Source organism: Lissotriton vulgaris, chromosome 10 (assembly GCF_964263255.1).
Source record: "Lissotriton vulgaris chromosome 10, aLisVul1.2, whole genome shotgun sequence".
Classification (NCBI taxonomy): Eukaryota; Metazoa; Chordata; class Amphibia; order Caudata; family Salamandridae; genus Lissotriton; species Lissotriton vulgaris.
Window position 1 is genome coordinate 445796605 of NC_141698.1, and position 26556 is coordinate 445823160.

The following is a 26556-nucleotide window of genomic DNA, read 5'->3' on the forward strand; positions in this document are numbered from 1 at the left end:
ATACCTATTGTACTAACAGTTATGATGAACCAAAACCTAATACCTGTATATGCTCTGATGTTTTGTTTATGTACAAGAGAAAATTCAATAAATACGGATTTCAATAAAAAGTGATAAACTGAAAGGATGGCAGAGCTGGTTGTGAAACATTTATGTAGAGATGGAGGCAAGGAAGATGTACAAGGGCAAGTAAAGAATAACATGAGCTTAATCAAATGTAAGTTGTATTATGTGGGATCTGGGATTTTCTGAAGGCAAAGTGAAGGGTTATGAACCTGTGAAACTTGATATAAACATTATGGCTGACATTCATTCCATTATTTTCAAAGCGTCTTTACTTACCTTTATCATTCTAATATATTTCTTTTGGGAGGAACATATTGATGAATGTAATGACTTGCCATTGTTGCTCGAAGTACTTATTGCATCTTTTTGTATTTCTTGTCCAGGAGAGACCCAATGAGCCTGCAGCGGTTGAAAACATTATGGATGAGATTGGTGAGTCAGTCTGTAAGACATAACAAATCTAGTAACCACCAAAATGGATGCCATATCAGTTGTCCTGTCAACTGTCTTTCTGTCATGCATGTGGCCCTTACCCACTAAAGAGCATATATTATTCCAGATTATTCCAGATGTATCATGCAGTGTTCAGAACCTTACTTAGATTTAAATTAAGTCGTTCATTTGTGGTGCACATATAAATATTAAGTACCAGGCAAAAGCATACCTGTTTTAAAAACTATTAAAAAAATACAACATAATCCATGTCCCAGCAGTTTGAATTGCATTTAAACCTTGTATGCTAGAGCATATGCCCGTCAGAAGTCACGTGGCACGCAAATTGACATTAACATGATTGTGACATGTTATATGCCAATGGAATATGTGTGCTAATGCTGTTCACAGCAGAGTAATTTTGCTCATGAGCAGTGGAGTGGGAACACTTGCTCGTAACAACATGATGAAAGAATGTAAGCATTTGAAAATACAAACCTATATCTTTCAGAGATGTTGAGGAATGTATCTTCACCAGTGTTTCTCTTCTTCTCCTCCACTGCTCTGTGTTTCCCTTCTTCGTCTTCAGCCCTTTGTTCTACTTTCCTCGCAGTATACCCCCCCCTGCTCTTTGTTTTTCCCTTCCCCATCTGTAACTCATTTCCTCTACCTTCCTTGCAGTGTAACATCCCCTCGGGTTCTATTCTCCAACCCGTGCTGTGCCTTGATTTGTGCCTGTTTCTCCTTCATACCTCTTTCTCTATCCATTCCCTATTAATTTGTTCCAGTTATCCTTTGGTGTCTCTGTTACATGTTCTCTGTGTGTGTCCTGTTTCTCTCCATATTCTGAACATAATATTTTTGTGCTCGATATTCTGACACAACCATGTGTTGCATCTGCATTGCTGGCATCACTGTGCCCAAATCATGAAGGAAGGCTGGGCAGGCAGGCAATAGGTCATGCATTCTACCTGAAACGTGGATTTTAAGGTAGATGCTGTCCGTTATGATCAGGGCCATCGGAATTATGATCAATTGAGAACCAAATTATGTGGCAGGGTCGACTAAATCATGCTGCAAGAAGAAGCAAATTATGCAGTGTAAAGAGACACACTGGCTGTATTTCACTGTTTTCTCATTTTAACATGTATTGATACTGTATGGGCAAATGTTTTGCCTCATTAGTAGAGGTTTAACACCTGAGTACAACAGTTAGCCACTCAAAGGTGACTATTTAGGGCCCAATTACGAGTCTGGAGGTCTGAGGACCGCCAGCCTCGAGTGGCGCAGTGGTGGCGGTTCAGCCACCACGGCACCTGCGATCTGACTGCCCTATTAAAACTAGGGAGGTCGGACCGCGATTGCACCACCCCAACCACCAAAGATCAGAGATCCCTGGTGGTAGCGATGCGGTCTCGAGGCCGCAGTATGCTTTGCAGGACCACTCTGGTACCGCCAAGCATATTAGGACTTTCCTCTCTGCCACGGTTTTCATGGCGGTTCCTACACCATGAAAATCGTGACAGAGAGGAAACAAAGAGGGCCATACAGGGACCCCTTCTACACCAGGCCCATGGGCCCAGGCAGGGGTGCACATGTGTGCTCCCTTTGTGCTTGCACCCTAGTACCTGCACAGCATGGAATGCACCAGTCAATGCCGTGCAGGTACTGTCTTTGACGTTCCCATTTGGGTGCCTATTTTATAGGCACCGCCGTAGGATCGCCAAAGAACCGCCCGCCAGTGACTGTCAAAGTCCTAATCTGGCTTTTAGACAGTGACTTATATAAAGTTCATATAGTCAAAGTACACAATTATACAATGGATACAATAACCAACAATATCATGGCTAAACATTATAATCCTACGCGCATTTCGGCTACAGCCTTCATCAGGAAGCCATGATTATCATTTCCAACAGAAACCTGGACAAAAATACAAATGATCAAGTATACTAATCAAATCAAAGCATTGCGTCGGTCCATTATCTATTTGCATTTACCTCGTTAGAAACATGATGTCAATATTTACAAAACTATGTTACACAACATAAAAAATTGCTACTAGTCACAATATCTACCAAATATCCTCACTTAAAAATCCAAAGGGATTTGTACCTTTAGCTAAATAATACCAAAAATACATGATGTGCTATGTGTGCCTAAACACCTAGACCCTAATTATTGTATCTGGAACCCATGAGACTCTCTAATAATATTGATCAGCGCCCAGCTAGAAAATTAGATTGCAGTAACGAAAAATCTAAAAGGGATGACTACTAGGAATGCCAGATAGGAGAAGCGCCTAATTCATATAATTCAGACTCTATTGCATAGGTAGCAGATTAAGGTGAATTTACTTGTATGATGAATGAACAATTCTTGTAATTGGAACACAAAATTATTAGAGAGTCTCATGGCTTCCAGATACAATAAATATGGTCTAGGTATTCAGGCACACATAGCACATCATGTAGCTTTCTGTCCTACTTGTATTGAATTCAAATTCTTAAGCTGGGGGCTGAACAATAACATCAGAGAACTTTATTGCTTCCAGACACAGGATCTATTGTCTAGACATTCAGGCACACAAAGTACATCATACTGCTTTCTGTCTACCTTTCCCTTTCACTTTATTCTTTTCAATTTTTGTCATTCCTTTTCCGCTTTTTCCTTTCTTTGAATTAATTGTTTCACCCCTGAATATGAGCTGTATATATCTTGTTTTTATTGGACACTTATGATACATACTGTACATAGTGAGAATTCACTTGGTGATGGTATTTTTGGTGTTATTTAATGTGAATGCGAAATACAAAATCTAATCAAAGAATAAACATAATAATATATTCAAATATTGATTAATCTATCCTTTTTGACATTTATACTGACTGTTTCATTGCTGATTACTAAGGTCCTCATTGATATTTTCTGTCCTAAATGTATTACCTTACATATTACATCACTGTTGACATCTGAAATCTATGGAGGCACACGTTTATCTTGTGTGAATGAAGGTCCAGTGTCCTTAAAAGCAGTTCTGTCAGAACAGAATTACGTATCCAGGCTCGTGTTATCAGATTTAACAACAGGGGCATATCACAGGCCTGCAGTACATGACAGTAGCATCAAATGTGACCAACAGGTCCTCAGTCTTGTCAACCCACAGCAAGTAATGCTGGTAAGTGAACAATTCTGCTCCAAGCCTGCTTGCCTTTCAAACATGACTCTGACATGTGCCTGCAATGCTGCCATTTGCCCTATGTGTCTTTAACCAAAAAAAAGAATCAGCAAAAACAGGAGGTAAGCTTCCAAAATGTTTGGGGGATGTTAGAATTGGGGGTTTCTAGTTAGCAGTGGTATGCACCCTATCCTATTAGGGGCCCTTCCTTCTAGTCAGGATGAGTAAAGTACACACCTTAGTTTACCTGTGCTTACCCTCTGGTAGCTTGGCATAGAGCAGTCAGGCTAAACTACAGAGGCAATGTGTAAAGCTTGTGCACATAGCCCACAGCAACACAGTGGAAACACCAAAAAATGGACACCACAGCAGTTTAGAAAAATAGAGGATCTTTAGCTAAACCAATGAAGACCAAAACAACAAAAATCCAACATACACAATTTGAAATATGATTCTTAAAAAGTAGAAAACAGTTCTGTCCGTAGAAAACTATGGATGCATGAATTTTGCGCTAAGTACATCAAATGCGTTGAAAATCCGGGACGAAAACAAGCGCAGGGAAGGTGATGCATCGGTTCCTTGCTCCAGGGAGGTGATGAGTGGGTTTCTTACTGCCACGCAGGGGAGGTCATGCTTTGGGTCCTTACTGTAGAGGAGGTGATGTGTCAGTTTCTTAATAGCAGCCCAGCGTGGTCCTGTATTTGACACACACGCAATGCGTGAGAAAATTCGGCCACTAGGGATCGATGTGGAGGTGATCCAGATGCTGCATCAATTTCTGTAGCCACTGACAGGTGATGCGTCTATTCTTTTAGCAGCACAGCAGGCCTGTGTCGGAGTCGGCGTGGTGATATCGGAGATCGGTGCACAGGACTCTTGTGTGGGCGATTTTCTGGGCCGAGGGAAGGTGCTGCTTTAATATCTTCCACACACGTGGCTGTGTGTTGGGATTTTCTCCCACATAGCAGTGTAGCGTCATATAAAACAGCTGCAAGAAAAGCAAAAAGTTGATTTTTCATATTCTTGAGTTTTCACGCTCTCTGTAGCAGAAACAACAATTTCAGGGCCCCAGAACTGGAATAGGCACCCCCAGGCAGGTCGGAACTCCCAGCAGTGGAGATATAGAAGGCCTTAGGTGATGTCTTCATGTCCCTGAGACTTCAGAACAGGAGGCAAGCACACGCAAGCCCTTGAAGATTCTTCTCAAGCAGGTTTCACAGCAAAGTCATCATTGTCCTCTCCTTGGCATAAGCAGCAACTGCAGGCCGAACCAGCAAAGTAACACACTGCAGAGGGGCAGTACTGCTTCCCACAGCTCTTCAGCTCTTCTTCCTTGGCAGAGGTTCCTCTTGATTCCATAAGTAATCTAAAGTTGTGGGATTTTAGGTCAGTGACAACTTCTCCCACCACTTTAGACCACTAAAACCCACCAGCATATGCAGGGCACACCTCAGCTACCTTTGTGTGAGTGTCTGGGTCTGGAGTGAATGCACAAACAGCCCCTGTCAGTTTGAAACCAAAACAGTGAATCCACAAGTATGTAAGGGCAAACAGGATGGTCAAACAAGAAAATGGCCACTTTCTAAAAGTGGCATTTTCAAACTCACAATTTAAAAACCACCATCACTAAAAAGTTGTGTTATTAAATTCTAAGTTCAGAGAGCCTAAACTCCAACTCTCTAGCTGTTCCCAATGGAACGTTACACAAGTAATATTGTATAAGACTGCTCCAATGGTAGGCTATGCGAGAGCTAGTCCTTTGCAATAGTGAAAAAGGAAATTGGCAGCATTTCCTTATCAGGAGATGTAAAACACACCAGTACATGTCCTGCCTTTCACATACTCTGCACCCTGCCCATGGGGGTACCTTGGGCCTACCTTAGGGGTGCCTTACATGTAGAAAAAGGGAATGTTAGGGCCTCACAAGTGTATGCACTTGCCAGGTTGACATGACAGTTAAAAACGATGCGTGCAGATACTGCAGTGGCAGGTCTGAGACACATTTGAAAGGCTTCTTGGGTGGGTGGCAAAATTAGTGCTACAGGCCCACTGGTAGCATTTGATTTACAGACCCTAGGCACACACAGTGCACTTTTACTAGGGGCTTACCAGGAAATCAAATGTGTCAATCAAGGAGAGACAATCAGAATTACAATTTACACAATGATCACTTGCACTTTGGCACTGATTAGCAGCGGCAAAGTGCTCAGAGCACCTAAACTAGAAAAAGCTAAGTCCAGCACACAGCCAAAAATACAGTAGGCAGAGGCAAAAAGTCAGGGGAACCACACCATGGATGCCAAGTCTAACAGGGGAAGACCTCCCTAAGGATCACAGGACTAGCATATGTTCCCACCAGCTGAAAGTGGGGTGATATTCCCAATCTTATGGGAGTTCTCGTCACTAAGGCTGGACAACCAGGATAGACCATCAGCATTGGTGTGGTGTACCCCATGTCTGTGTTCCACCTTGAAGTCCATACCCTGTAGGGACTTCAAGGTGGAAGTCCATACCCTGTAGGGAAATAGTTCACCTCAACAGTTTGGGATTTTCATCCCTCATTTGCATGAGCCACCTGAGGGGCCAGTGGTCAGTCTGAATGAGGAGGAAGTGAGTGCCAAACAGGTATGGCCTCAACTTCTTCAGTGCCCAGACCACAGAAGATGCTTCTCTTTGTATAGCATTCCACCTTTTTTCCCTAGCAAATAACCTCCTGGAGATTAAGTCTGTAGGTTGGTCTAGGCCCTCTTTATTTAGCTGTGACACTAGTGCCTTGAGGCCATGTTCTGAGTTATCTGTATGAACAATAAACTCCTATAAGTAAGGAGCCTTGAGCACAGGAGCAGTGCATATGGCCTGACTGAGGGAGTCAAATGCTTAACATGCCTCTGTCCAAATCACACTTGCGGGCCGCTTCTTAGAAGTCAGCTCTGCCATGGGGCAAAAATGGTGCCATATCAATTGATAAATCTTATTTTGTACCCAGCAGGGGCGGCTCATCTGCTAAGGAGGAGGAGCGTCGCCCCACTAGGTGGAAAAAGAAAAGGATAACGCAACATTAATAACATTACGCTATCATAATTTTATTCTTCTAGAAGGAGAGAGCCAGGTTGGGGTGGGGCTGGGCTCGTCACAGGGAGAGGACTTGAGGGAGGAGGAGTGGCTGCTGCTGCATCATAAGTGTTCATGATGGTTTGGCCAGCCACGTCAGGCCGGCCAAACCGTCATGCGCACCTTGCATGTTCTCCACAGGCTGCATTGTACAGCCTGGATGGAGAACATGCACAACCTCCTAGTCCCCGTTTGAGTGCTGAACCACGGCACTCAGACCAATCACGATGCTGCTGTCATGGTGACAACAGCGTTTTGACTGGCTTAGGAGAACCTGGGAGCCTGGGTGCTGCCGGAAGCCAGAACAGTGAGGACAGAGAAGAGGCTGCCAGCGACAACAAGGGAAGTCTTCTTTTTTTTCAATTCTAAATGCCCCCACCACCATTCACTACCAGCATCCACTGGTACCCATTGACACCCAAAAATGCTCTGACCTCAGACTGGGTTTTGGGTAGCTCCCAGGATAAGATAGTCTCTATCTTAGCCTGGAGGGGCTGTGTTGGGAATTAGGTATGGTGGAGCCCTAGTCCTCTCTCTACGTGTATGCAGATGGTCACGCCCCTATCCCTCCTCAGCCCCTGTGACGTTATTTAATGAAGCCTGGCTGGGCATTCCTTGCTTGGTTTCTAAACGGTCACGTTGTCTTTTTGTCATTACCCTTCTTGATCTCAGCGTTGGATTTCCTGCCGTGTTCGTGTGGTGCATTATTGGACACTTTTCGAGAGAGCAGAGCGAGGCTTCGCTTTGCGTAGCGAAATGGACAGATTACCGTGAGATCTATCTGGTGATCAGAAGCTTGGGTATTGCGAGTTGCACTTTGGACCTGCATTGGGATTCGTTATGGTCTGTGCGCGGCTGCGTGCAGGCTGAAGAAACACGTCAGAGACTTTACATCGGGTGTTGTACGTTCTATCCGCATCCTTGTGTGGTTTTGGGATGCTTTCACGAACCGGCAGCTAGTCGGTGTTTGTTTTTCTCGTTTGTTGGCTACTGTTTTCGGGTTTTCGGGAATTGGGTGTTAAAAGCGTACCACGCATGAATCGTTAAGGGTTTTTTTTAGTCTAAGGACTTTTTTCCCCCAGTTGCCATTAAGAAGGTAAATTACGTGGTACTATTATTTTGGAAGGCTCAAGACCAGTTCCAATTCATGGAGTCTCCGATATTGGACTACTGAATCCCTCATCGGGTAAGAAGGAGAGAAGGGGTTGTTGTTGTAAGATAATATTGCATGCGCAGAGAGAAAGGGCATACAGGTTATGTTGATTATTGTCTTGTTTCTTCTCTCTCCTCTGCAGTGTGGGAAGTCAGTCCTTTCTTTCTCTCGAGACTAAAGGGAGCTGGAGACGTACTGGGTCCATTGAAGCCTTCTCCTTCCCCTTGTTTCTTTTACCCTTCTCTCTCCCCGGGCTCAGACTGTAGTTGGTTGTTGTTAATATCTGGCAGGCTGCAGTCTGTGCGGGGTAGAGAGTTGGGAATATCGTCGCTCCTGCAGCGTGGTTCCTAGTGGGTGACAATCTGACAGGCTGCACCCTATCCCTGCCCATCACGTGCCCCAATTATACTACAGACGTCTGCCCTATCTGGCACTTACTGGCCTTGATAGCCAGGCCTGCCTGTTGCAGAGCCTGAAGCACTTCCCGAAGGTGAAAGAGGTGCTTCTTCTAGCTGCTATTGTAGACAGCTATGACATCCAGAAAGGCATCTGAGAAGGCTTCCATGCCTTTGAGGACCTGGTTTACCAACCTCTGGAAGGTAGCAGGGGATTTTTGAGTCCAAAGGTTATCACTCTAAACTGATAGAGGCCCTCTGGAGTGGAGAAGGCTGACCTCTCCTTTGCTCTTTGTGTTAGAGTAATCTGCCAGTACTGTAATGTAAGATCAAAAGTACTTAAGTAATGAGCAGCTGCTAACCTGTCAATCAGCTCATCAGCCTGAGAAATGGGATGAGCATCTGTTTTTGTTACGGAGTTTAGCCACCTATAATCCCCACAGAACCTCAGTTCAGGTGTGGTGCCCGGTGGGGTGGTTTTTGGTACCAGAACCAAAGGACTGGACCAGGGGCTACTAGAGGATTATATCAGCCTCAAATCCAGCATTTTAGAGACTTCACTCTTAATGCTGGCCACCACCTTAGCCAAAAACCTATAAGATGTATTCTTAACAGGGAGGTTGTCCCCTGTGTCCACATCATGGGTACACAGGTGGGTAGTCCCAGGAATAAGGGAGAACAGAGAGAAGTACTTTCCCAGCACTTGGCGGCAGTCTCTTTGTTGTTCTGGACTTAGATTGGGAGAAAGGATTACTCCCTCCACCAACCCATCTTTCTCCTTGGAGTCTAAGAGGTCAAAGAGAGGTTCACTCTCCTCCTCCTCTTCTCCATCTGTCAAAAACATCATGGTGAGCTCAAACCTCTCTAAGTGGGGTCTAAAGCAATTGGTGTGGAGCACTCTGTGGGGGCTGCCTAGAGATTTTTAGGTCCACCAGGTAGGTGGCCATACCCTTCTTCTCAACAACCTCATTAGGCCACGTCCAATGGTCCTGGAGAGCCCTGGGCTGCACCAGTTCCATCACCCACACTTTCTGTCCAGAAGTCAACTCCACACTGTTAGACTTTTGGTCATACCACTGCCTCATGACCTCCTGACTTACTTCCAAGTTGTCAGAAGCTTGCTTCCACAACTTATCCATTTGTCTTCTGATGGGAGCATGTAGCTCACTGCATCCTGGGGGCTCTTCCTGGGAGCTTGCTCCTACCCCTCCTTCCCCAAACTCAGAGGACCTTTAACAGGGTTCTCGGACAGAAGCTCAAAGGGGCTGAAGCCCACTCCCTTATGTGGTACCTCCCTGTAGGCAAACAATAGGCATGGAAAGAGGATGTCCCACTTATTCCCCAGGTATGCCTCTAATCAAGCCCTTCAAGTCTTGTTGAATCTGTCAACAAGCCTTTTGTTTGTGGATAGTAAGGCGTGGAGAACTTGTATGTTACCTCACACTCCTTCCACATTGACTGCACGTATGCAGACATGAAGTTTGTGCTCCTGTCAGACACAGCTTCCTTGGGGAAATGCACTCGGGTAAAGATCCCCATCAGGGTCTTTGCCACTGCAGTCATGGTCCTAAGAGGGATTACCTCTGGGTACTTAGTGGCATGATCCACTAGAACCAGGATAAACCTGTTGCCTGATGCAGTCTGGGGATTCATCGGCACAACAATGTTGATGCCCACCCGCTCAAACGGTGTGCCAATGACACACAAGGGATTAAGGAGGGCTTTTAGCCTCTGCCCTGTCTTCCCACTGGTCTGGCAGGTCACACAAGTCCTACATAATTCTTGGTCCTAGGCCAGTAAAAGTGGGGTTTAAGCCTTGCAACAGTCTCGTCTTGGCCTAGGTGTCCAGCCAGGGGAATATCGTGAGCAAGCTCAAGTAGGAAGGCCCGCCCTGTAGCATTGGGGTACCACCAGGGTCCTTGTAATCACATGCACAGGAGCCTTAGGCCCACAGTAAAGGAGGTTGTCCTCCCAGTAAATGTGATGACTCCCAGAAGCATCACCTGCTACTTGGGCTTCGCCCTTGTTGCCTCAGTCCCACAAGGGTTAGGCACTCCCTCTGTGCCCTACAGAACTCCTCCTTGGTGGGACCCCCTTCCACATGTCATCCAGCAAGCTCAGGCAAGTTACTAAGGGGAGCACTGCCCACCTCAGTGAGCTCTGGGGTAGCCACTTCAGGTATCCCATCCACCTCACTGGGAAGACACTTGAGGTACCGGGTTTTTAGGGACCCGGCGGTGCCAGGGGAAAAACACCCAAAGACCTCTTGAGTTCTTCCTGTTCTGGACCACAGAAACACGGAGTCTTCTAGGTGATGTCAAAGATCGAGTTTTATTGGATGCAACAAAGTAACAAGCGTCCTAGAAGTACAACAGCGTGTAGGTTCTCAGGAGACTGCTCGTTTTTACAGAGCCAGCCTTCTCTTTTTATACACAATATTACACTTCAGGCAAGAATTCCTTGTTTTTATGATGCAACCATATACATATTTCTAAAACAAAGAAAAAGCAAAGTCATGATGGCCAGCCTACATTTTTGTATGTCCAGTTCATGATAGATTACCCGGCCAGGCCCAGAACTACCATCAGATATCGATGAAACCCCAATAAAATCGGGCACCTCCTCCTTGTAAAACTAACCATAAAGAAGAAACAGGGACAGGTGTGTGTATGATAAGCGTGGTTTGTATGCAGTGAATGGTTTATGACATGTTGTGCCTTGATGTTAATCTTGCTCGGCCATTGGGTTGGTGACTGCCCGAACAGGTTTGGCTGGAGGCAGTGAAGGCAGCTCGCCCAGGTCAGAGAGGAGTCAGGAAAGGTGGACGTGTCCTTTCAGCTTGAATTCGGCTTGGGTCAATTGACTATATGAGGGCGACCACAAGTTGGATGCCGCTCGCAAAATAGAACCCGAGGGTTCAACACAGGAAGTGCGATTTAGGGGTATTCCCGTCACTCAATCGTGACGCAAATGCACAGGCATAATGTCCTGATCATTACCGGTCTGCCGATACCAAATTCGCCATGGTTTTCTGACACGAGTGTTGGACCTCGGTACCATATTACAGCAGGGCCCATAATTTTCAGAACCACACACTCAAGGGCTGGGTTCCGACACCCTCAGGCTATCGCCTTCCTAACAACTGGCTGGGCCATTCCAGGCTCCAGCCCTTTTTGACTTCCTTCCTGGACAGCCATGGACAGCCATGGACAGTGTGGTGGCATAGATCCAGTCAGGTAATCCAAACATCTCCACATGAGCCTTGAGTTTCTCTTCCTTCCAGGTAGTGTGCTCAAGGTTATTACCAAACAAACAGTCCACAGGTATGGCATGGCTCAGAAGTCCTGAACCCCACTCCCCCACTGAAATGGAACAAGGGCCACTGGGTAGTGACCTTCTCCGTTGTCAATCAACACAAATTGGTGAAAGGCATTGGGAATCACCTGTTCTGGGGACACCAGCTGACTCCCTACCATAGTCATGCTTGCACTTGTATCCATCAGAGCTTCAACACCATGCCCATTAATGGCGACTCAATGCCTTTGTAGTATCTGAGGGCACATAAATCTTAGGAGCCATGTAACTGTCAACCAGAGACACTAAGGTAACCCCACTAACCCCTCCTTATTAATTGAAACAAACTCCCCCCCAACATTACACTAACCACCCCTGGAGTCTTTCCTCCAGTGGGAGGTGGTGCTCTTCTTGGACACTTGGGATCCCTTTTATAGTGCCCACACTCCAAGCACTTATAGCACCCGAGAGTCTTGGGCTGCTGACTCTTGTTACGTTTGTTTTTCTTCTGGTGGCTAGATTGGGAATGAGAACCAGACCCCTACGCCTGTGAGTTGTTTTGGGGACCTTTAGAGAACTCTGTTTTTTTATCTCCCCCTTGATTCTTCTGGTGGGAACCCTGAACACTCTTTTGGGAGTCCCCAGCAGATGCCTTCTTTGACATTCTGATGCTGAGCCAGTTGTCCGGCTCCTCAGCAATTTTCAATGAGTCAGTTAACTTGCTATCAGCCAGGTGTTTGTGCAGCTCTCGAAAACAAATATCAAGCATGTGCACCTTTAAAATCCTGGGAAACCACCCATGTTGGTGATGAGATCTTTTGGCTGCTCCTGAATCTGAGCCTATACCTCTCAGGGGTCATTCCAAACTAAGGACTAAAGTACTAAACTGGTGGATGGGCGCAGCTGTCTCCTGACTGCCCTATTACGATTAGGGCTGTCAGACTGCCATTGCCCCACCACAGCCGCCAGGGAAGCGTTGTGGCAGTCAGGAGGCATCAATACGCTTAGCAGGACAACCGCCATTCTGCTCAGCATATTTGGAGTCTCCTCTCCACCATGGTTTTAATTGCGGTTCCTCCTCCATGAAAGCCCTGGCGGAGAGGAAACAGAGGTGGCCCTACAGGGCCCCCTTGTGCCTCTGCGCCCTGGGGTGCATGCAGGGGGAACAACATGTGCCCCCGTGTATGCATACACTCCAGTTCCTGCACAGAATGGACATATCTGCCACTGCTGTGCAGGAATTGTTTTGAGCGTTCTTATTGCAGTGACTATTTTCAGGGCACCGCAGTGGGAATGTCAAAACCAAAGCCTTCCAGACAGGAGGAAACTCCTAATCTGATGGGCGGCCTGACCATGGCTTTGGCGGTGGGGTGGCAGGGCAGACCTGGTGCATCACCGCCAAAGTCGTAATCAGACCTTTACTAACTAGAATGACCTTCATAGAAGAGTAGCATGTCTGGTCCTCTATCTCTAGTGTAAGGAGTGTGTCCCTTCCCACTGTGGGCATATACCTCCATAAATTACACCCCAAACTCCTCAGGGACCTTGTGCCCTCTTAGAGCCACTTTATAGACTGTAGACCATTTGTATATGTCATTCCCCACCAAATAACTAGGCACAATGCAAGGGAGGCTGACTACAAGACTCATGCAGGTCTCACTGAAAAAGTACCTTGGAAAGAGGAAGCATCGATGTCGAAGCTTTGATGTGTCGGTTCCGATTCGAGCAGGTGATGAAGGCTTTATCGACAAACCCTTTTATGATGCGGGCGATGCATCGTCGTTGAGCTGCGCTGTCTGTTGTCATCAAGCAGCGCAGTGTTTCGAACCAATGTCGTTGATCAGCTCTTGTGTCAGAATTAAAATGCTAATGCGTCACTTCTGATCGGCCCAAAGTTGTCACTGTGTTGAATTTGATGGTTCTGCATAGCAGAAGCTCACTTTCAAGGGCTAAGGACTAGATTGGCACCACTTGGCAGGACTCACAGATGGCAGAGGCCAAGTGCTGTTGTAGAGTTGAAGGGAGTCTTTGATGGCCCTGAGACTTCAGTACAGGGGTCAAGTTAGCAAGCCCTTGGAGTCACCCTGGGTTCAAGTGAGATGGGTCCAGTCCTTGTCCTCAGCAGGGCAGAGATCAGCAGGCAGCAGGGCAGCACATCAAAGCAGAAAAGCAGTCCTTACATAGCAGCAGCCAAGCACAGCAGTATTTGCTCCTGTTCTTTACAGGTCTAGTAGTGGTCTGTCTTGGTAGGGCCAGAACCCCAGTACTTATACCCAGTTGTACCTTTGAAGGGGGAATGACTTCAAAGAAAGGCCTTTAAAGTGCGCACAGGTAGTTTCTCCCCAGACCTGGCTCCAGACTATCAGTAGGGGGTAATCATCCCTTTGTGTGGGAAACAGGACACTGCCTATTCAGGTGTAAGTGTCAACCCCCCTCTCTTCCTGCTGAGGAAGAGCTATCCGAATGCAAATAAATGCAGATGAGTTCTCTGTCACACTAACCTTCCTGTGTTTGTGGATGTCTAGAGGGAATGCACACTTTTGTAGCTGTCACCCATCCCAGGCGTGTATTGGAGACAGAATATAGGCGCACACAGCAGTAAAACTGAAAAATGCCAACGTTCTAAAAGTGGCATTTCTAAAATAGTAATGTGAAATCCATTTTAACCATTAAAAAGATTTATCATCGCAGATTGTGGTGTTCCACAAGCCTGGAAGACCCCTGGATCAGCATGCATCTTATCGTCCTATATCCCTCCTCAATGTGGAGGCCAAGGTGTTGGCCAAGGCACTGGCCAATCGCCTTCATGCCCATATTACATTTTTGGTTCATCCCGATCAGGCTGGGTATATGCCCCAGCGGGCGACCCGCCACAATATAAGGTGTGCACATGTTGCAGTGGCGACTGTCCAGAGCTGGGGGAGCGGGCAGTTCTGTTACTTGCAGATATGGACAGGGCTTTTGACTCCCTTAGCTGGGTATGTTTATTCGCACTTCTCAGTAGATTAAACTTTGGACCACGCTTCCTGTCTTATCTGACCCTTCTCTATGCAGACCTGATGGCGTCAGTACGAGTGGCAGGCGCCGTTTCCTCTTCATTCTCTATTGGACGGGGCACTAGGCAGGGTTGTCTGCTGTCCCCCTATCTGTTTGCATTGGCAACCTTTAGCATTCTGGGTACAGATTGATGCCCAAGTCACTGGACTGGAATGGGCGACAGGTCTATCGGATCGGATTGCCTTATATGCGGATGATGTACTCTTTTTTTTCTTACAAATATAGATAGGTTGGGGCCGCGTCTACTACATATTATGCAGATTTTCGGTGAGACGTTGGGCCTGCACATGAACCCTTGTAAATCTACACAGTGGGTCCTGGGGGGAGGGGCGGGCCCTGGTCCCTAGGCCTCCTCCGTTCAGGTAGCCTCTGTGGGTTGAAGTACTTGGGAGTGTTTTTATCCGATTCACTGATCACCTCTTGGGGAAGGAATCTGGCTTCTGTATGGGAGCGGGTGCGGGAAGATATTAAAACCTGATCCCATATGCCTCTTTCAATATATGGCCGATTGGCCATTTTTAAAATGGTGTCGCTTCCCCACTTCCTATATCAATTACAAAACCATCCCTATCCGATTTCCCCCGGCTGGTTCAGACGTGTCAACACAGCCCTGGGTCAGTTTCTATGGGCTGGCGGAATGGCGAGGGTAGCTCTGCAGACTTGCTTCCAGTCCACGTATTGTATGGGATTGGCAACCTCTGATATCCTATCCTATTATATGGCCTCCCATCTCCTGGACCTCAATGAGTGGTCGTATGGCGATAGGGTCGACCCAGCCTACGTGGTCGAGAGGCGTTGTATGGGAGATCACACCCTACATACTATACTATACTCAGCAGCGCTGCACAACTCCTTGCCACGGCTATGAAACTTAACTTTCAAATATGGCGACAGGCTTTGCGGAGGACTGGCTGGTGGAATAAGTTAACTCTGGAGACTCCCCTTTGGTCGAATGGGCGACTACCGCCGGTTTTCGGAGCTGTGACCGCATTGGCATCTCTACTTTCAGAGACGTCATGCGGTGACCAGTTCTAAAGCCCTTTCAGGATTTACAAAAGGACTTCCACATGCCTAAAACTCAATTTTTCCAATATCTACACCTCTGACATGCCGTCACTCCTTACATCGAGGGGTTGGGTCCCTGGCTGAGTTTAGTCCCATAGAGGCAAAGGTATTTATGGGAGACCTCCATGACCACATGATCTCCAAGATTTATCAGTCCCTCGTTAAACATTGTTCCCCCACACTGTAGCGCCTTCGGGAGGCCTGGGAGGAAGACATAGGCCCACTGGAGAAGGAGGACTGGGTGGTGGCTCTGGCCTCCCCGCGGGGGTTATCTATAGCCTTAAGTTTTCGTCTTATTCAGTTTAAGTATCTCCACTGGGTCTATTTCACCAGTGTTAGGCTCTGGAGGGCGGGATTGGTGGCCTCCCCGGTGTGTCTTCGATGTCAACATGAGGAGGGTACTTTGCTCCACACAATCTGGCAATGCACCGCCTTGGCATGATTTTGGCAGGGAGTCTTTTCGTGCTTATCCTAGGTACTAGGCTGGGATCTCCCCAATTCCCCAAAGTTGGTCCTGCTGCACGTTATGGATAATATAGGAGGTAACATATACAAATGCCATCTTATGCTCTTAGGGTTCACCTTGGCTAAAGGGATATTGCCAAAGCCTGGAAGGCTCTGAGGGCGCCCTCGGTATCTGTGTGGAAAAATAGCATGGATTTCTGTATGGGGCTGGAAAGTCCCATCTTTGTAGCCAGGGGATGCCCGCTTAAACATTATAAAATCTGGAGGCGATGGGCAGAATATTATGGCGTGGAGTTAGAACCTGTTTCAGTGCCCAGGCCGACGGACTTGGTGTCCCTCCCCCTATAATTGGTATGTAACATCGCTCTTTAGATACAGGTGCAATGTGTCTGGATGAATGAGATTGTTCATGTATGGTGCTGTTTTGAGGTAGGCGTGAGTGCAACGGGGGTGGGTTTTGGGGTTTGTTTCTTTGTATTTATATTCGCTAAATATTTCAAATGTATTGCTCTTCATTTGCCCTATACTTTCGTTGAAATTGTCAACGTCAATTCAATGTTCATTCTATATGCATGAGTTGCTGGGTTACAGTGCTCTGTGATGTATTGTTTATTTGACAAATAAAATCTGTTAAAAAAAAAACAAAAAGGATTTATTATTACCATTCCAATAATATAAAACATGATGCACTACTCCTTTCTAATCAGGAATTGCATCTTAAATGTGTATTAACAAATTCCCACTGCTAACCTATGAGAAGAGTAGGTCTCACAGTAGTGAAAATTAATTTGGGTGTTTGTCACTACTAGGACATGCAAAGTTAACAGTACATGTCCTACCTTTTATTTACACAGCACCCTGCCCCATGGGCTGCCTAGGCCCTACCTTAGGGGTGTCTTATGTGTAATAAAATAGAATTGTAAGGTTTGGCAAGTAGTTTAAAATGCCAAGCTGAAGTGACAGTGAACTGCACACACAGGCACTGCAATGGCAGACCTGAGACTGGTTTGAAAGGCTACTTGTGTGGCTGGCACCAATAGTGCTGCAAGCCCACTGATAGCATTTAGGTTACAGGTTACTTGACAGGGGACCTACAAGTAAACTAAACATGCCAATTGTGTATACACGAATGTTACCATCTTTAGGGAAGAAGCTTGTGCCGTTTAGCACTGGTCAGTGGTGGTTATGTGCTCCGAGTCCTCAGCCCAACAAAAAGAATCAGCAAAAAACAGGAGGTAAGCAGGCAAAAGGTTTTAGGGAAGACCACCCTAAGTATAACAGATTTAACAATCTTCAATCAAGAATTGCATAAATAGCACAGCGTTTATTCCTCCTTTATCAGTTTTTCCTCCTAGTTGTAACCCTCTGAAGAAGACACCTGTCACTTGTGACATACAATATTCTGTGCAGTAGGCAGGAATCGTCCTGTCTTCAGGTTATGTCGACAGGCACTCAACAGATCTACTTCGCATCCAGGAAAATGTGGTTTTAAAACAAACTTTGGTAACATGGTCCACAGATATTCCAGTAGTCCTTTCGTGTTCCTTCAAGTGACCCATAGTTTAAGTCCAGTTTAGTAACAAGACTTTTTCCTCTTATGGCCTTCTGATGCATTTGTCCTGCATGATTTAAATTACAATCAAAACAAAGTGGGTTATTTGCTTAGTTGCCTTTCTGGGCCTGCTGTGGTGTGGGTAACTCTATTAGTTACCAACTGCAATACTAGTTAATAATTTAGCAATATATTTTTGTCAGCTTTTAAAAAGCGTGAACTTACTGATTTGGAGTACTCTGCTGAAGAAGCTTTATATGGGGTTCAACCAGTAAAAATTGACTAATCTTTGTCAATTGGCTTCTAAAATTCCTTCAGTAGAAAGAAAACAGATTGCTCTTTTTCATTGTGGATTAAAATAAATGATTAAGGATGAGCTTCTTCGATCTCAGTGTCCTACTTCTTTTCTAGAACGTGTTGATTGGACACTTTTGATTGAACATGGAGTGTACCAAGAGCAAGAAAGTGACAAAGGGAAAGGAAGAAGTTTTGAGTGGGTCACTCAACTTTATCTAAAGCCTTGTCCTCTGGGAAAACTAAAATCTCCACAGATATTGTCCATGAAGGGCTTAAGTAGGTAGGAACTGTTCCGTGACCTTTGTCTGAGAATGAAACCGAGTGTCAATGTAAGCCTGGTCCGTGCTTCTATTGTGGCTATGAAGGGAATATGTTATTGTCTTGTCCTAACAGGCCTCTAATGAAAGCTGGAGATTCAAAATCCTTTCCTGTTCACTGGCTCCATTATAATGTGTCTTCAATTAATAAGACTGATAATCATATTTTTGTTACCAATTGTAATAAGAACTGAAGAACAGAACTGAAGAAGAAATGGTTAATACATCTGCTTTGCTGGGCAGAGAGGCATGTGTAATGTATTTTATTAGGATTATGCCCTAAATAATGATATTCCAAAAGACTAACGATGACTCTGAAATTGATTAGAACTGTTGACCTTTGACTTCTAATTCAATACATGTATTCTTTCTCCACTACAAGTGTCTTTTGGTGATCATGTGGAGATCTTATCTTTTGATCCTATTGCCTATCATGATTATGCTGTAATTTTTGGAATTCCGTAGTTGACGCATAACCATTATGTCAATTGGTCAACACCCACCATATCTTTTACTTAATAATATTGTCCCGATAACTGATTTGCCTGTAGCAGTTATTGGTCACTGTCAGATAAATTGGGAGATTATTCTCCAGTTTTACCTAAACATGCAGCATGTGTACTTTCACCATATGATTGTGCCCATTTAACTGAACCGGGGGCTACTGTTCCATTTCACCTCATTTACTGTCTAAATAAGAAAGAAAAAGAACTTGCAAAGGTTTAGCTGCAGGATAATCTGCAGAATGGGTTGATTGTTTCATTCTCATCACCTGCTGGGGCACCTTTGTTTTTTGCAATGAGGACACATCAATATTTAAGACCCTGCATTGATTAAAGTGAATTAAATAATATAGAGGATGGATATCAGTTGCTGTGTACCAAGTATATTTTGGAATCGCTTCGTAGAGCTCGAATCATTTCCAAACTAGGGGCCAGATGTACTTTTGCAGTCTCACGTACTCAAATGTGGAGTTTGTGTCCCCAAAAAGGTATTTCCCATCTACAAAACCCGTTACGGGATTTGGTAAAGTTTGACAAACTCCTAAAATGAGATTGCAACTGGATACCGAATAACCCTTTGGGAGGGGCTTTTTGTTGGTGTCACTTCCCAACTTCAACTTGGTACCAGATGTATCAGTAGTTTGCGACTGGCTTTCCGGTCACAATCCATTAAAAAGTATTGACTCCATGGAAGATATGGTAACATATTCGCAAAAGAAAAGGGGTCCCTTTTGGTCCATTTCTCTTTTGTGTACTGGGAAGCAGGTTTTAGGCAGAGTAGGCAGTGTCCCAGGGACCAAGGCCATCTTTCACTGAAACCTTTGAAAAATGTAAGACTTTTCTTGTAAGCTCCGCTGTATCCTTTAAGGATACAGGCTGCTTTTTAAAACAAAAAGCAAAATGGTGGCATTTTCGAGAGCCGTCACAGGCATAATGATCTGATGACCCTTGCAGGCTACTATTCATGTCATTGGGGCCAATCCTAGAAAGTCGCAATTTGTACTCTGCCCAACAATCATTTTTTTGGTAGGTTGGACTCTGATCTATCATGAATCATCATTTTGCAAACCGGCCTAATAGTATGTAGGTCGGGATGCAAAATTAGATACTGGTCTCGACAATACTGGTTGCAAATTGCGACCACTTTTTAAAACCAGTATCTTGATCAACTTGAACCTAGATTTATTAGGTGCATATCATCTGCTGCTCATCAAAGATGGTGATCAGTGGAAGACCGCTTTCTGCACACATTTTGGGCTTTATGAATATTATGTGATGGTTTTAGATTATGCAATTCAGAGCTTCATGAATTCACTATTCTCTAATATATTGAATACATTTATCCTGTTGTACCTGGCTGCGTATTTTGGATATTCCAGATTTGTTGGAAGATCAAGAGCATGTAGGCATGGTACTGTGTAGGCTTCAGCAACATTGTTTATTTTGTAAACCAGAGAAATTTAAGTTTAAAAAGAAAGGATGTGAGTACCTTGGATTTAAAATAAGTGCATCTTGTTTCTCCAGGGATACAAACGAGGTATTTGCTATTTTTGACTAGCCATCTCCTAAAAACATTAAGGAAACTTAGAAATGTCCTTGGATTTACAAATTTCTTTCAACAATTTGAGAACGTTTTTGCATAAATGTCTACCTTCAGGTAGCAAGAGTCATTAGTAACTGCGGATCAGATATACAAAAATATGGAACACTAATTTACTAATTGTGATTATCTCTGAATCGTAATTTGAAAATCACTATTGTCTGAATGTTTTTATTACCAAATAGCGATTCCTAGGAGGTCGCAAATCAACCTACCAAATGAATATTAATGAAGTCGGTCGAAATTTGCAACCCATTAGGAATTGCCGCCATCACAGGGAAGGTGGCTTGCTGGAATCAGCAGACAACCATGTCTGTCATTGCTTTTTATAAAAGCAATCTTTTTTCTTTTTTTTTTAAAATGCAACCCGTTTTCCTTAAAGAAAATGGAATGTTTGGAAAAAAAGAAAATTACGTTTAAGTTTAGTATTTTAGGAGTAGGCAATGCTCTGTGGGACCTCTGCATGCTCTTAAAAATATATATTTTTAAACATTCCTAAAGGGGAAGGGGTCCTACAGGGACTCCTTTCCATTTGCGAATGGATTACCACCACTTTAGAATTGGTGGTAAAGCATTAATGTTTTACATTAATGCTTACTACTGCGATTCATTATTTGGCAGGGACGCCCTAAACATTCTCCTTCCAAATACCGAATTGCAAACGCAAATTGCGATTCAGTAACAAGTTACTGAATCTCATTTCGCCTTTTGTATATTAGAAGAAGACTTTTTGCGGTCACAAACTGCCCAATTATGCAACCTCAAAACACCTTTGTGCGTCTGGCCCTAAAATAGTTTTTGAGTTGCTAGACAAGAGCAGGGAAATTAGGGAGGGTACTGAGGAGAGGGAGGGAAAGAAACTGTGTATTAAGGTATTTTAAGGCATGGGCAAATTGGGCTCTGGCCCAGGTCACCCACCTTTCAATGGGCCACCTTGTCAGGCTTTGGTAACTATCCGAGACTGCTTGGAGTTTGTAAATAACCAATTTGTTTACTTACTTTTTTTTAGACAGCACAGGATGCCAACTCATACCTGAGAGATAGTGAGGGTCAAAGAAAAATCCCTATTAGATTTTGGTTAGATTCAACAAGCGGTTAATATTTAAAAGTGCACCAGCCTTTTCCTTTATACAGTATGTGGCACTTACTGTGTAGTAATGATTAGCATTGCGTGATCCCTCTGTGACTGCATCATCCTTTTTGGAGCTACTGCCAGGCAGGTGCGAACACATCTTAGTACCACCAGTCTCCGTATCCCAGTTCCACACAGCAGAGGCATTGCAGTAAACAAAAGCACCCATCAGCACTGTAGGCCTGAATATTGCTAACAAACAAACAACACCACACATTGTTGGTAGAAGGCTTCGTCGGACCACCAATCTTTCTGCTTGATGAACTTTTATGATTTTAATTAATCGATTAAAGTGGTTTTTGATTGATTTGCTTTTCTGTTGCAGTCCAGTTGAAGACTACTTTCACTGAGGTAGGACCCCAGGGCAAGTTTATGCCGCATATCAATATGCAGTGGAGAGAGGCATTATATGCTTCCTTCTTAATTGTACCATCCTTATGGAGCTGCTACTGGGCCTATGACATCACATCATAGTGCCAACTCAGAATCCCTGATGCTCGCACAGTAGGGAAAGAAGTGCATTAAACAAAAATGCGCCTTTCATATGTACAGGCCCAAATGATAAGACACCAGTCCGCTGCACCACATGCAGCAGGCTTGTTCATGCCACTAGTCTTTCTGCTTCTCATGTGCTGGCCAGTCAGAGAGGAACTGTTGATTTGATTATTTTGCCTATATCTAGGCTGGCCAAGGAAGAGGGTTGTCTGTGATTCAACTGTAGTTGCCGCGATCATGAATGAGTGGAACATTTATAATAAATTCAGAGTTTTTCCGAGGAGGCTGGCCTAAATTATGCTTGGCCCAGGGCTCCTAAAATCCTTAAGATGTCCCTGCACAGTAAAGGTTATCACTATTGTCTAGAGCTTACATTGACTGCGACTTAGATATCAGAGAGCCTGACATCATCCAAGGAGCTTTGTAACATCCAACAGCCCACGGTCTTGGACTCGGTGGAGCCATCTCAGGCGCTCTGTGATAGGCTTGCCTCCTTTTTCTGCTCTAAGATATCTGACATTTATGCTCAATTGGATTCTAAATGTTAATCAGCTACCCGGTGTCTTATCGGAAATCTATCCTTGTGATAGCCCGAGAAATATGGCATCGGCAAGTCTCTCTGTCTTTCCAAAGCTTACCCCGGAAACTGTCGAAAATGTCCTTGATGTAGTCAAGTCGAGGTCGCCTTTGGATCCTTCTCGCCTTAAGATTCTGAAAATAGCTAAGGTGGAGCTGATTCCGCATTTCACCACGGTTTTTAATCTAGCCATCTCACAGGGCCAGTATCCTCTTAGTTGGAAAGCGGCAGAGGTCAGGCCTCTTTTAAAAAAGCCCTCACTAGACCCGTCAAATTTGAAAAATGTACGTCCTATCTCCCTTCTGCCGGTCCCCGCGAAAATGTTAGAATCCCACCTGAATTCTCATTTGAGTGCTTACTTGAGTGAACATCAGATTTTGGATGGCTCGCAACATGGCTTCAGAAGGTCTCATAGCACGGAGACTGCCCTCACTGCAGTTTTGGACAATATTCGAGTTCAGGTGGATGCAGGTTATACCACTCTCTTGATCTTACTTGACCTCACTGCAGCATTCTATACCCTGTCCCCCCATAGACTGATGGAGCCTCTCAGGGAGATAGGGGTCAGGGGCTTGGCTTTGGACCCTCTGGCTTCCTTCCTGGAAGAGTGGTCCCAAATAGTCAAATTGGGAAGCTTCTACTCGGAGTCTATCCCCCATGTCTGCAGTGTGCCTCAGGGCTCCTCCCTGAGCCCCACTTTATTTAATATCTATTTGGCCCCGCTGGTAAGGGTGGTTAAGTCATTTGGGTTGGAAGTTCTGTCTTATGCGGATGACACCCAAATTATGGTGTCAATCACGCAAAACGCTATGGACTCCGCACGGAACTTTAAGAACTGCATGTTAGCAGTCTCGTCGTGAATGATACAAAACTATCTTAAATTGAATGGCGAGAAGACAGAAGTCTTGATTTTTGGAGACAGGCCTGACATCTGGTCTAGGGAGTGGTGGCCTGACTCCCTGGGCACCTCACCAACTCCCGTCTCCCATGGGAAAAATCTGGGAGTGGTAGTGGATGACTCCCTATCAATGAATCTGCAGGTTTCTAGGACAGTTGCCACCTGCTTTGGGCTTATCCGGATCATAAGGAACATTTCTCAGTTCCTTTCACTTGAAGCACGCAAAAGAGTGGTGGTTGCATTAATATAGTCCAGATTGAACTATTGTGACGCCCTCTATTTAGGCATCTACAAAGGCCAGCTGTGCTGCCTGCAATTGGTGCAAAACACCGCTGCTAGGCTGGTGATGGACCTTCCGAAACATCACTCGGTCTCGTCTTCCCTTGGGTCGTTGCACTGGCTCCCGGTGGATCGTAGAATTGTGTTTAAAATCCTCTGCCTTATTCATAACGCATACTATGGCCTGGGCCCTTCGGGCCTAAAGACCATCTTTCAACAGTATGTGCCCTCTAGGAACCTGAGGTCAGCAAAAAAGAACCTCCTTGTCCAAGGGTGAAAAAGATGAGATGGGGCGGGAGGGCCTTTTCATTTGTGGCTGCGAATATTTGGAACTCCCTCCCAGACTTTCTCTCTGGGCAACGAGTACACTCAATCTTTCATAAAGCCCTGAAGACATGGTTGTTCCCTGAGAGTCGGGTTTGAGTAGGAATTGGTTTTGCTTGCATGCTGATCTGTGCTAGCACCTTGATGCCCTTGGGCTAAGTCCGCGCTCTAAAAGTCTTTAATTCATTCATTCATTCACTTATGGCTTCTTGGTGTATCACTCACAGAATTCTAAATGCTTTTACCCTAGGCAAGCAACAAATACTTTTCAGTACAATGAAATTCACAACACAAGTTGTGACAAGCATTTTCATCTAAAAACATATATTCACTTGCTTTTGCACAAGTGGCAGCAATTCAGATCTAAACAAAGGAGATATTGTTACTTTATGTTAATTAGAACTTTGGCAGCTGTTACAGAGCTGTTAAGTCCTCGAAACTGGTCCTTGTGTGGCATCACACAACAACGCATTCACGTCTCGATTCTCACAACTCCATTCTCACAACTGTTCTCTTTGAGACATTTTATACTCACACAAACAATGGTTTTAGTCCCGGATTTTTGTGATGCAATAAAACAATAGAATTATACTGCTTTTTCCATTGTAAGTTTCATTCATCACTAAGGAGTGGGGGCAGAACTATAGCCATAAAACAAGAAATGTTTACACCTTACTACAATGTCATGCGTTGATCCCAGCTACGGAAGGGTCTCCTCACCATCCGCACCTCACATCAAGGCAAGAAAGAACCCTGGTCTCCGGCAAATATCTGGAACTGCAGTAATAACCGAAATGTCCAATGATCCAGAATAAAAAAGGAATGTGGTTAGGGTGTGGCTTATATTATATAGTCCACTTTCATACTGGCCACTAATGTTTGCCTTGTTTTCTCTCACTGAATCTGCCTATTTCTTGATGTACAAGACCAGAATCCAGGGTTTATCTGCTTATCACACCTACTGCAACCTCAGGAGGCAGTTTCACGGCACCATAACCTGTTTGCAGCTGCATGAATGTGCCTGCAGACACACTCTATGGATGGTTTATAGTGCAACATGGATGTGACATAGACAGAGGCCACATGGGCGTGAGTGCCAACCATGAAAGAAGGTTTTTGGTTGGAATAATCTGGCTGCAAGAACTTTCAATGTAGTAAAACTGATTGTGTACAGTCCCCAACCCTATGCACCCAGAGGATTCAAAGGAGTTCATTGTGAAGAGAGATGCTTCGAAAAGAGCAGTTGGAGTAGAGAGGAACTGTTTATTGGAGTATTTTGCCTAGATCTAGGCTGGCCAAGGAAGAGGGTTGTCAGTGATTCCACTGTAGTTGCCAAGATCATGAATGAGCTGAAAATGTATAATAAAAAGTCTGAGTTTTTCCGAGGAGGCTGGCCCAAATTATGCTTGGCCCAGGACTCCTAAAATCCTTAAGATGTCCCTGCACAGTAAAGGTTTTGACATTTTATTACTGATCTTTCACCTTCTGTAGATTATTGTGTGATAATGGTGCCAATAAACCCTTTCAAACATGGCTGATTTTTCTCCATGACAAAGTTTACCCACAGCTTAAGAAATGGCCCAGTGTTTTTTGAAATATAGATCTCGCCTTCATGGATTACCCCGTACAATCTTCTCAGGTAGTGACATTCAGTATATGTCTTGTTTTTGGAAGACTATGTACAAAGCATTAGGTATTTAACAAATTCTGTCTTCTGGTTATTACCAGAGCAAACTAATCAGAGTTTAGAAAGATATCTGTGGTGTTACTGTAATTCTACTCAAGATGATTGCATGTCTTATCTTCCCATGGTATCATTTTCTTACAATAATGTATTTCATAGTGCTACACAGGCTTGCCATTTTTAGGTCTCGCCTAGACGAAAGCAAAGCGAAGCTTTGCTGTCTAGGGAGACAACTAATGTTGTCACTTTCCGGGGAATGTGGACTGCAGACTGTGACGAGCTTGTCCTCCTGGAGATTGTAGCTCGTGAGCGCGCACGTCGCGTCGCCGTGCCTGATATTCCCATGCACAGAAAGGCTCCCGCACGCCTGCGCACATACACACACTGCATACACACACACGCACCCCCCTTAAAGAAAGGCTCACGCACGCATGCGCACATACACACACTGCATACACACACACACACGCACCCCCCCCTTAAACAGACACACGCGCAGACAGACACACGCACGCACAGACACATGCACGCACAGACACACTACAGCAGACACACGCGCACACCCCACCCCCACTCACCCCACCCCCACTCACCCCTCCTCTCCCTCAACACACTCACCTGTTCTGGCGGTGCTCGGCGGCGGTTCTGGCTCTCGGGCGGCGGTAGCGCTTTGCGGGGCTCT

The 26556-nt window shown here is 45.0% G+C and overlaps 1 long non-coding RNA gene across 1 annotated transcript in view; it reads left to right on the forward strand.

The window, feature by feature from the left end:
* Window positions 1-446: 446 nt before the first annotated feature.
* LOC147685380 (uncharacterized) overlaps window positions 447-26556 on the forward strand; it is a 250197-nt gene continuing 224087 nt past the window's right edge. The window contains exon 1 of the long non-coding RNA XR_015300690.1: window positions 447-498. This is a non-coding gene — a long non-coding RNA (uncharacterized LOC147685380). The remainder of the gene's footprint in view (window positions 499-26556) is intronic.